Consider the following 10,683-nt stretch of genomic DNA (forward strand, 5'->3'; position numbering starts at 1 on the left):
ACCAGCCAGGCCCACCTGTCTATGCCCAGCAGGTGCCCAAGGCTGGGGGTGGGGGATCTGGACAAAACCTCTTCCCCATCCCCTCTGTCAGCTGGGGCTTCTGTTCTTTTTCTGCTGGAGGCAGGGGGATGGCCAAGATATGCCTTGGTCCCAGCTCACCCCAGCCAGAGGAGGAGGCTACATCTTAGCCTTCCTGTCTCATTCATACCTCGGTCCTCAGCAAGGCCTGGAGGGCAACCTGGCACTATTGCTTCAGCCTACCTGCCCCCATCAAAGCATCCTGTGCTTTCCTCCCAGCCTCCCTGCAGGCTGCTGCCACCCACCAGTATCACAGAGAACTTATCTTGTCCCCACTCCCCACCCATGCCGGCTGGCCTCACCCCACACTCTCCCCCAAGGCCCTGGGCAGGGGATTGGGACTGGAAGGGCGCCGATACCTGTGGTGGCAACCTGTCCATCTGAGGAGTAGATGTCAGTTCATCCATCCCCTCCTCAACACTGTGCTCGTTCCTGCCAATCCTACGGAAAGAAAGTTCTAGTGAAGAAAATGGCGGCTATCATCACCAGCATCTGTTTCTTTGATTGTCCAGCCTTCTCCTGCAGACTCATGGCCTCCCTCCCCTGTCCTCCACTGCCTGGGCCTTCAAGTCAGAGAGGACAGGGCAGAAAGGGGGCTGGAGACAGGAGGGGTCCTGGGCATGAGGAGTGGTGGAGGGGAGGTTGCCCAGAGAGGAAAGGGCGTGGGGGTGTGGCTCAGGGGGTGCTCTCAGGTTTACAAGATGAGGAGAGGCTGCCCCCAGGCCACCCTGGTCAGGGTCTGTAGCGGGGAGCCCAAACCCCAGGCAACCCAGGACTCCGGCCTGGGGTCCAAGCCCAGGAGAAACCATGGACGGCCCGGGGGGCGGGGGATTGCAGCATCAGCGGCCGGCTGCCGTGGCACGAGATGAAAGGCCTGGAGTGGGGCTGCTGGCAGACGGACAGGCGGGGTGGGTGGAGGCCTGGGGTGGGAGCAGGGGAGATAACCATCTGTGAGGGCTGCCAGGTGTAGACATGGTGGAGTGTGGAGGACGCGGGTGGAGTTTTAGCCCTTGGGATCGGGCCTGGAGTTGGAAGGCTTCCCTGTGAGGTCATCTTGTCCAGCCCAATACCTCCAGGCACTCGGTCCCCAACCAAGCAGGCCCTGCCTGGGGACGGTTTCTGGGGCTGGGTGCCCCTCCCTGGCCCCGGCCTGGCCTCCACCTTGCATCCATCAAGCCCTTCTCCCCAAAGCCTAACAGCTCCCTCTCTGCAATGTGGGGAGGTGGGCGCGTCCCGGCCACTGGTCAGTCACTTGCTAACTGCTGGGCACATCTAAGAGCTCAGGCCTGGGTCCATCTTCATCACCTTTTGTCCTTGATTCTGGTTTCTCTTACTTTAGCTATATGATTATTTGTCCAGTCCCCCCAGCCTCCCACCTTGGAGATAAGGTTCTAGAGACAGACCGTGGAGAAAAGGAGAAGGAAATTTCTTGCTTCCTAAACATCTCTCTTCGCCATTCTATACCACACCTACTTCTCTGCCCAAGCTTCCATCTTTTCTAACCCCCAAATTACTTCAGCCCCCCCCCAAAATCTTCCAACTCCCTCACTGCTCTAATCCCTTTCCCAGAGCTTCCACAGCACTCTTGCTAATGTGGGAATCTGACCCTGTCACTTCTCTGCTGAACACCCTTCAATGCCAAGGTGCCAGCAAGAGGGCCCTGCTCCAGGTCCCTCCACACATAATACAGCGCAGATGCCACATTTGTTAAGAACCCTTGGAGGACGAGGTCATGCGGGATCTGGTACTGAGTGCATGGCCCATAGCTTTAAACCTCTGCTCTTGTGATGAACACCGACCAGACCCAGGAAACTTAGCTTCTTACTCTTAAGTTCTTGAAACAGAAAGCGACTGTGTCTGTGTGCTGACTAGCGTGACAGATGTGGATATTGTATAAGTGCTTCAGTGAAATAAATAAGTGGATATGCTTGTTAAATCCTTCTGTCCCAGATAGCATATATGCAATAGGTTATTTGAATTTCTTTTCAAGAGTAACACAATGGCCCTAGCCGGTGTGGCTCAGTGGATAGAGCATCGGCCCACGGACTGAAGGGTCCTGGGTTTGATTCCAGTCAAGGGCACGTACCTCAGCTGCAGATTCCCCAGCCCTGGTCAGGGCTCATGCAGGAAGCAACCAATTGATGTGTCTCTCTCACATCGATGTTTCTCTGACTCTCCCTCTCCCTTCCACTCTCTCTAAAAATCAATGGAAAAATATCCTCAGGTGAAGATTAACCTAAATAGATTTTAAAAAAGAGTAACACAATGAATTCTTATATAATAACTAGAGGCCCAGTGAGCAAAATCACGCGTGGTAGCCCACTGCTGCTCGCTGCCCCACCCACCTGCCACCTGCCTTGCTGCAGTCGGAGCCTGTGGGCCACGGGGGAGGGACCGAGAGGTGCTCAATGCACCTCATGGTGACCGGTCGTTTGGTCGTCCAGGTCGTCACGCACATTGGCTTTATATATATATATATATATATATATAGAAATTTCCTTGTGGTATCAAGCCTCCAGGTTCCTGCTTCTCTTTGAGTTCCAGAAGCAGGAGTTCCAGTTTTGAATAACATCATATTCAAAATAGATGCACATTGAAGGTGAGAAGCATTTTAAATACTAAACAATTCATATACCTCTTAATTTTATATAAATGTAGGCCTCGATGTAACAGACATGAAATTTGAGAGTGAATCTTTATATTGGCAATTCGATGGTGGAATCACAAAGCCTTATATGTTATAAACCTATCTCATCATATTTAATCACATTTACAAATTTTTAAATTAAAAGTTTATATTTACCTCAATAATATTAATTTACTCTTTTGATATTCATTAATTATAATTTGCATTTTCATTTTAATAGTTACATTAGACTGTTTTAGTCATTCAGCCTCTAAAAACCATAGCTTGATGCAAATTTTTTATTTTGTTGTTATGAAGACTTATTATCTAAGACCATGGTCGGCAAACTGTGGCTCGCGAGCCACATGCAGCTCTTTGGCCCCTTGAGTGTGGCTCTTCCACAAAATACCATGGCCTGGGCGAGTCTATTTTGAAGAAGTGGCATTAGAAGAAGTTTAAGTTTAAAAAATTTGGCTCTCAAAAGAAATTTCAGTCGTTGTACTGTTGATATTTGGCTCTGCTGACTAATGAGTTTGCCGACCACTGGTCTAAGAAGACATGAAGAACACACTTTATTTCACAATCTGGTACCTCGATCTGTGGGCCTCTGTGTATTCTTGTCCTGGGCCCCACACCTTTTAGGGGCGGCCAGCTTCATTGCTCCTTATTTCCTGCTGACTCCTCGGCATGGCCCGCACAGGCCTCCACAGCCCTGCCTCTCTACCTGGTACCCCAGTCCCCTCCACTGGATGTCTTCATGTAGCCCTGGACCGTGGGGGTTCCCAGAAAATTCTGTGCCTGCCCCGTGCCTGAGACACCTCTCTTTCCTTGCCATCATTCCATGGGCAGATCCCAACAGCCCGCATGTGCCCTCCCCTGACCCCAGCAGGTGGGTGCCCTTCCGGATGCCCCTCTCTGTTCTTCCACCATAAGGTGAGGCTGTAAGCTCCTCCCCCATAGATCAGGACTTTCTGGTGGGCAGAGACGTGGGAGGGGGTGAGGGGGGTGCTTGGGAGCAGGCAGGGCCTCAGTGGAGGGGTCAGAGGCTCTGTGTGGTGACCAGAGCTCAGTGCTGACCCACAGTGCTGGGACCATGGAAGTGCTGATACCTCTGAAGTCTGTAGGACTTGGGCCCTAGAGAAACTAAACATTGTAGGGAAAACTAGCTGAGACCTCAGCCTTTGCCCAGGTCTAGAACACCTGAGTGGGCCCCAGAGAGCTAAGGCCTGTCTGTGAGGAGCCCCCATTGGCATCCCTGCCAGCCACCAGGCAGTTGTGGTGTGGGGGAGGGGAAGGGGAGGCAGGATGCTGGGAGGTAGTCAGCGTGGAGGTAGGGACAGGGTGGAGATGGCGGGAAAGTGGTAAGGGCCAGCGGGAGAGGCCAACTGACACCTTCATTGTAGCCTCTGGCTTCCTGCGGGAGGATTCTCTTGTTGGCAAATGGTGGGGGCAGGTAGAGTATGAGGGGGGCCCAGCCTTCTTTCTCCTCAGAGGACAACTTCAAATGTGTTGGAACCCCATTATTTATTGAGCACCTACTATGTGCCAGGCACTGTGCTGATGTGCTTCACCTCACTTTCCCTAGAGAAACACAGCCTGGCATTAGAGACCATCTCGCCCAGTGCTCCCATCTGGCAGAAGAGGAAACTGAGGCTCAGAGGGAGGGAGTGACTTGCCCCCAGGTGAGTGAGCGGCAGGGCCTGGGTTGGAGTTGGCATCTCCTAACTCCTTGTCTTGGCGTGGGGGGGCGGGGGCTCTCTCCCTATCCCTGGGACCTCCAGGGTAAGGACGTTCTCTGCTCAGAGGTGGTAGAACCCACAACAATGAGCACACACCCCAAGTCCCCAGAACGGTAGCAGACCCTAGAGGAGAACTTCCTCATGTCGCCATCCTCTGCACCACTCACCCTGCATGCCATATGCAGAGTGCTAAGGGAACTAGGAGGTGGCTCAGTTCAGCCTCAGTTTCCCCTTTCTCCCGCGGACTAGAGAGCCTGGCCTCCCTGGGCCTTGCCTCCCGCTGGCCCAACCACCTCCTCTCTGGGTCCCTGAGTCCCCACCCAGACCTCAACTTTCCTAAGCCCTAGCCCAGGGGTCCTCAAACTTTTTAAACAGGGGGCCAGTTCACTGTCCCTCAGACCGCTGGAGGGCCGGACTATAGTTTAAAAAAAAAAAAACTATGAACAAATTCCTATGCGCACTGCGGGCCCGGGACGAGTCGGCTGCTAAGCAGGACAGGCAGCGGCACCCGGCGGGCCAGATAAATGTCCTCGGCGGGCCGCCTGTGGCCCGTGGGCTGTAGTTTGAGGACCCCTGCAGCCCCCTGGTATCCTGCCTGCTTTAACCACAGGCCAGCCGAGGAGTCTGAGACAACCCCTACGATGGAAAGTGAGAGGCTAGGTCACTAATACACCCTACTTATTTTTTTCATCATCATCATTGCCATCAATATCCTCACAACAATGACAGATAACCTTTGAGTGCTTATGGCTCTGCTCACAAGCAAGTACTAGTATTTGCTCCATTTTTCAGCTGGAAAAACTGAGGCCAGAGAGGCTGAGCGAGGCCTGAAGCCACCCTATTAGAAAGTGTCCGAAGGGACTGACCGAACAAAGCCTGCAATTCCACCCTATCTTCAATCCCTCTGAGCCATGGCCACGGCCCCGCCTGCTCTTCCTGGAACACCTGAGGAACCTGCCGGGACCCTTACCTTCATGTCCTGCCCACGCTCCACGGCTACAGCTCATCAGCCAGAGAGGCTGTCGGGAGCTGGGTGTGAGCGCAGACCCACGGGAGGGGATGCTGGGTATCCTCCTCTTTACTTCTGCCCTTTGCCCTCCCTGACCACGGCTGGGCCCCCACGTGGCTCTGGATGTGCCACGGATGGACCGATGGCCCCTGTTCATTTAACTGACAGACATGGACTTGAGCTCTGCTTGTGCATCCACAGCACACTGGGCACAGGTCCGGCGTGGGCTCCACCCTCCTGGGGCTCCCTGTCCACTGGTGGTGACGGGAAGAAATCTGTTAGCTCCATTCATTCAACAGACGATGACCCTCACATGCCAGGCGCTATTCTCGGCACTGGGATCCAGAAATGAACAGAAAGTGGTTGAAAGAAATAAACGAGAGACGCAGCCTGTAGAAGGGGATGTGCCATGGAGAAAGGTAACACAGGGAGCCGGCCAGGGACTGGGAGCAAGGCTGCAATCATGTCACTAAACTAATTGGTGCCATGACAGTTTGGGGGCTCCAGGAGCATAGAGAGGGGACCTCTGATCCTTGCTTCAGCAGGGCCTGCTGCCCTGGACGGAGATGAGAACAGAACCGGATATGTCCACTTGCCTACGTTGTCTGCCCCCATCCCTGCCCTCACCCTGACCCCCTCCTGCGTCAGGGTGGAGCACCTGCGTCTCAGGCCTGTGGTCTCTAAACAGCGTGGCATAACGCAGGCGCAGTGGGGCATCCTGAAATGATCTCTGATGACCACCTGCGTCAGAACCTGCGCTCTCTGTGCGTACCCAGAATGCACGGGGACAGGCCTGCACACGTGGGCACAGGCTCACCTGGACATGGCAATGCACGTGGGTGTGTGCCATCGAATGGGCACTGATGACTGAGCACCTGAGCTACTTCAAGCACCCTGCCCCCAAGAGGCTCAGAGCCTCATGGCAAAGAAAGGACATGAAACAGCCTGCATGAAGGCAGAAGTGCTGGAGGCAGAACGCGGGGCAAGGGCTACAGAGAAAGCCAGGAGGCAGCAGGAGCTGACCCGGGCTGGGCTGCCTTCGCTAGATTAAGCGCAAATCACTGCAGCGGCTCTAGTGGGGTGGAATGAGCCAGCTCCGAAGGCAGGGAGCCTCATCCCTGGAACCTCGCAGTGGCAGCTTGAGAAGGGGCTTCACGGGCTGGGTTGAGGGATCGTACTGAGCTCTCCTACGGTTCCTGGGGTCCTGTGGAGTTGGGGAAGCCGCTGGAGAACTGGAGGGAGGAATGGCAGGGCGAAGTGCCTGGACTTTATGTCAGCGGGGTGGGGAGCCATGGAGGGTGTGGGAGCAGCGGAGAGGCATGGTGAAAGCTGAGTCTGGGGAAGATGAACCAGACAGCGGCACTATGCTGGACCAGACTGGAGTAAGGACCGATGCAGAGGGGAGACCACTTGCTATAGCCCAGTGGTCGGCAAACTCATTAGTCAACAGAGCCAAATATCAACAGGACAATGATGGAAATTTCTTTGGAGAGCCAAATTTTTTAAACTTAAACTTCTTCTAACGCCACTTCTTCAAAACAGACTCACCCAGGCCGAAACGGTTTGGCTCAGTGGATAGAGCATCGGCCTGGGGACTGAGGGGTCCCGGGTTCGATTCCGGTCAAGGGCATGTACCTTGGTTGCGGGCACATCCCCAGTGGGAGGTGTGCAGGAGGCAGCTGATCGATGTTTCTCTCTCATCGATGTTTCTAGCTCTCTATCCCTCTCCCTTCCTCTCTGTAAAAATATCAATAAAATATATTTTAAAAAAAACAAAACCAGACTCGCCCAGGCCGTGGTATTTTGTGGAAGAGCCACACCGAAGGGGCCAAAGAGCGGCATGTGGCTCGCGAGCCGCAGTTTGCCGACCACGGCTATAGCCAAGCACACATGTGACACATGCACACTGTGTGTGAGCAGAAGCCTCCCGTGACTGGACAGCCATCAGTGGTGAGAACACCGAATGGTGCCCAGCCTTAAAGCAGGGGCCGACCTAGATGTTCTCCCACCTGTTTCCAAAGTTTCAGGCACATGCGCAAAAGCTGAGTCTGCATGAGTATCTGCGCCGTGCAGCACCCTTTATTCACGGACGGGGCTCTGTCCGGGTAGCAGGAATGCACACTGCGTTGGTGTCGGGGCAGCTGTGAGGGCCTCTGGGTGTAGCTTGGAGCAAACGTTAAAGATAGGCGCAGCCCTGCGGAGTCTGCGGGAAGGAAGTTCAGGGATCCTGCTGTCACAGGCGTGACACAGATGTGTGTGGGGTGTGCATGTGTCGGGGGGAGGACTGAGGAGGCGCACATGTTGAGTGAGGCGTTGTGAGTCAGTTTTGCTCCGGGAGAGGACTAACCTGGTGTGTGGCTCCAGGTGAGAGTCTGGTTTCCATCCAGTCTGGGGATACCTGTATGGGAGGGTGCTGCGAGGCGGCGCTTTCCCACACACAAGCCCACTGACCCGTCCTACCACCTGGCTTGGTACGTAGTATTGTTTCCATCTCAACAGGTAAGGAAGCCCAGGATCCAAAAACCTTGCCCAGGATCACAGGACCATCCAAAGCAGGACCAGAGCCCAGGCTTCCTGACTCCGAGCCCCTCACTCTCTTGCCTCCGTGGTCACCTCCAGCATCTGGAAACCTGAGTCACCAGAACAGGAGTGTGGGGACGGCACTCCATTTCAGCACGTCCTCCCAGGCACCAGGCAAATGTCCACTTGCCTACGTTGTCTGCACCCATCCCTGCCCTCACCCTGACCCCCTCCTACCACCTCCGACTCATGGGCTCCCCGCTCTCCCCGCAGATCCACATCCCCAAAACCACCTCATTCCAGTGTCCGCCTGGAACAGCGCGCCCGTGTATTATCCATATGTTTTCACCCCCAGCTGGGTGCTCAGTTATTGTTCTGGCGCAGGAGGGCGAGGGGGCGGCTTGTGGGTGTAGCGACGCCGGGCTGTCTGCTCCGTTCTCCGCTTGTTATTACCTCTTCCCCAGGCTCCCATTAGCCAGCCTGCCCCAGAGCCTGCGCGGGCTCTGCTCCTCGGCACCTTTGTTCCTTAATTATCACTGGGGAGCCCCGCTCACCTGCCTGCCACTTTCTAAGAAGCTGTCTGGCTCCCCTTCCCCACCCTGCATCCCCAGGACCTAAGCTCCTACACCCCCTAAGAGGGAGGGGGCTGTGTCTCGCAGCAGCTTGCCCCCCCGGCTTCTCCATGCTGCAAAGCCTCAGGCCTGGCCCAGGCCTGGCCCCTCCTAGAGGCCCTGACTTGTTGTTCCTGCCACTTTCTCTGAGATGCTGTCTCAGATCCTAGGGTGGAAGAGACTTCATTTCTTTAATCCTCACCTAAGGACATGCCGAGAGAGAGAGAGAGAGAGAGAGAGAGAGAGAGAGAGAGAGAGAGAGAGAGAGAGAGAGATGGGAGAGAAACATCCATCAGTTGCCTTCTGTATGTGTCCCCACCAGGGATCAAGCCCACAACCCAGGTATAAGCCCTGACTGGGAATCGAACCGGCAACCTTTCGGTGCACAGGATGATGGCCGGACCGGAAGGGACTTTAAACTCTCATGTAGTTCAACACCCACCTCCCCACTACGGCCTGGGTGGGCCACCTACAAAAGGTCCTCAATGACTATTCGGCAAGAGGATGATTAATGCAGCCTCTACTTGAATGCCTCTCAAATGGGCAGCTCCACGCACCCCCCTCCCACCTCACCCAAGGCAGCCAGAGCCCCCTGGAGACGGCTAAGACTGTTATAAATCACTGGCCCTCACCTCTCCCCGGGCTCTCTGATTTACCTAGCCATAAATCTAGAGTCCGGCTGGCGGTGTTTGGGTCTGGGGCTCAGTCCTGTCTTTCCTGCTGGGGGCTCACTGGTGCCCACCTCTAGCACCAGGCTCTGTCCAGGGGGTACCTGATCCTCCTTTCGGGGCTCAGGGACTCAGTCAGGCCCCAGCCCAACTCTAACCCCTGGCTTTCCTCCTGCCTCCGGCCTTTGGCTGCGGTTCCTGGGCAGGAAGGCGAGGGGGAGGAGAAGGCGCTGGGGAGAGAACCCTAAGGCCAAACAGGCTCTGACAGCCGACAGCCACTGCGGAGGAGGGTGCTAGCTGTGCACACGGGCCAAGGCTGCCAGGCTGCGGAGGGAAGGCCCCAGGGAATCGGGGAGACAGGAATCTCCCCTCCCCGCCTGCCTGCCGCCCTGCCTCCTGACCCTTGCACAACTCCCTGCTTCACGGCACTGTGGGTACCAGGGGGTCAGAGGCTGAGCTTCTGGGTGGAGCTAGAAGTGAGCTGAGCCATGTGGGCATCAGGGGCACCCCGGTGTCAGGACACTGGCTGCCCTAATGGTCCTGGGGCACCGTGCTTCTCTCCAAGGGGATGGCAGTGGCGGCCGAAGCTTATTGCTGCCTTTTGGGTCCAAGACCCAAAGCCTTGCCCACAGTGACAGAGGTTAGACATGCCGCACAGAGGAACTCTGTGTCCACACAGGGCCTCAGAGCCTGGGCCCAGATTATCCCCACTGCTCTCCTTGGGGGCCATTCTACTCAATGCTCCCACCTCCTCCCACCCCCCACCCCTCACCCCTCACCCCTCACCCCTTATCCACTCCCAGTCTGCATCCAGTTGGACAGTTTCCCTTTGATCTCCATCTTTGTGTTCTCTAAGTGGGTCTCCGTCTGGGGGCTCCATGAGGGCAAGGTCGTTCTTCTCTGTCGTTTGGGTCCACGCGAAGGGTGGCTATTGGAGCCCAGCCATGGCCCAGCCTTGGCGCTGAGCATCTTGTGTCCCAGGGGTGCTACAGTAAGACCAGGAAGGCGCCTGGTGCATGTCAGAGGGCTCTCTGGACAAACACCAGCTGGGGGCGGAGGACTCGGGTCGGGAGGCCACCTCCAGCCACCAGACCATGACCTCAGCTGGGCCGCCCTGTGCTGCTCTCCGGATCTGACTCAGTCCCAGTGCTCCTGGGCATCCATCCCCGGGGTCAGCCCCCTGGAGGTCCACCAGATTCCACAGGCCCCACCCAGACAGGGGCCACCCTCCACCACCACCCCCTTGCTTGAACAGCCAGGGGCACCTGCAGGATTTGAGAGGCAAAGGTCACCTGCTGGGCCACTTGCTCCACTCGCTCTATCTCTTCCCTCCTCATTCAATCTCTCCAGACCTGAGATTTCTGTGGGCCCTGGTCAGGAGCCCCCGATACAGATATTCTCCCACACCAAGGCTGGGGACGAAGGGAACCCC

The sequence above is a fragment of the Plecotus auritus genome, assembly GCF_963455305.1.
Source record: "Plecotus auritus genome assembly, chromosome: 7".
In the NCBI taxonomy this organism is placed as follows: domain Eukaryota; kingdom Metazoa; phylum Chordata; class Mammalia; order Chiroptera; family Vespertilionidae; genus Plecotus; species Plecotus auritus.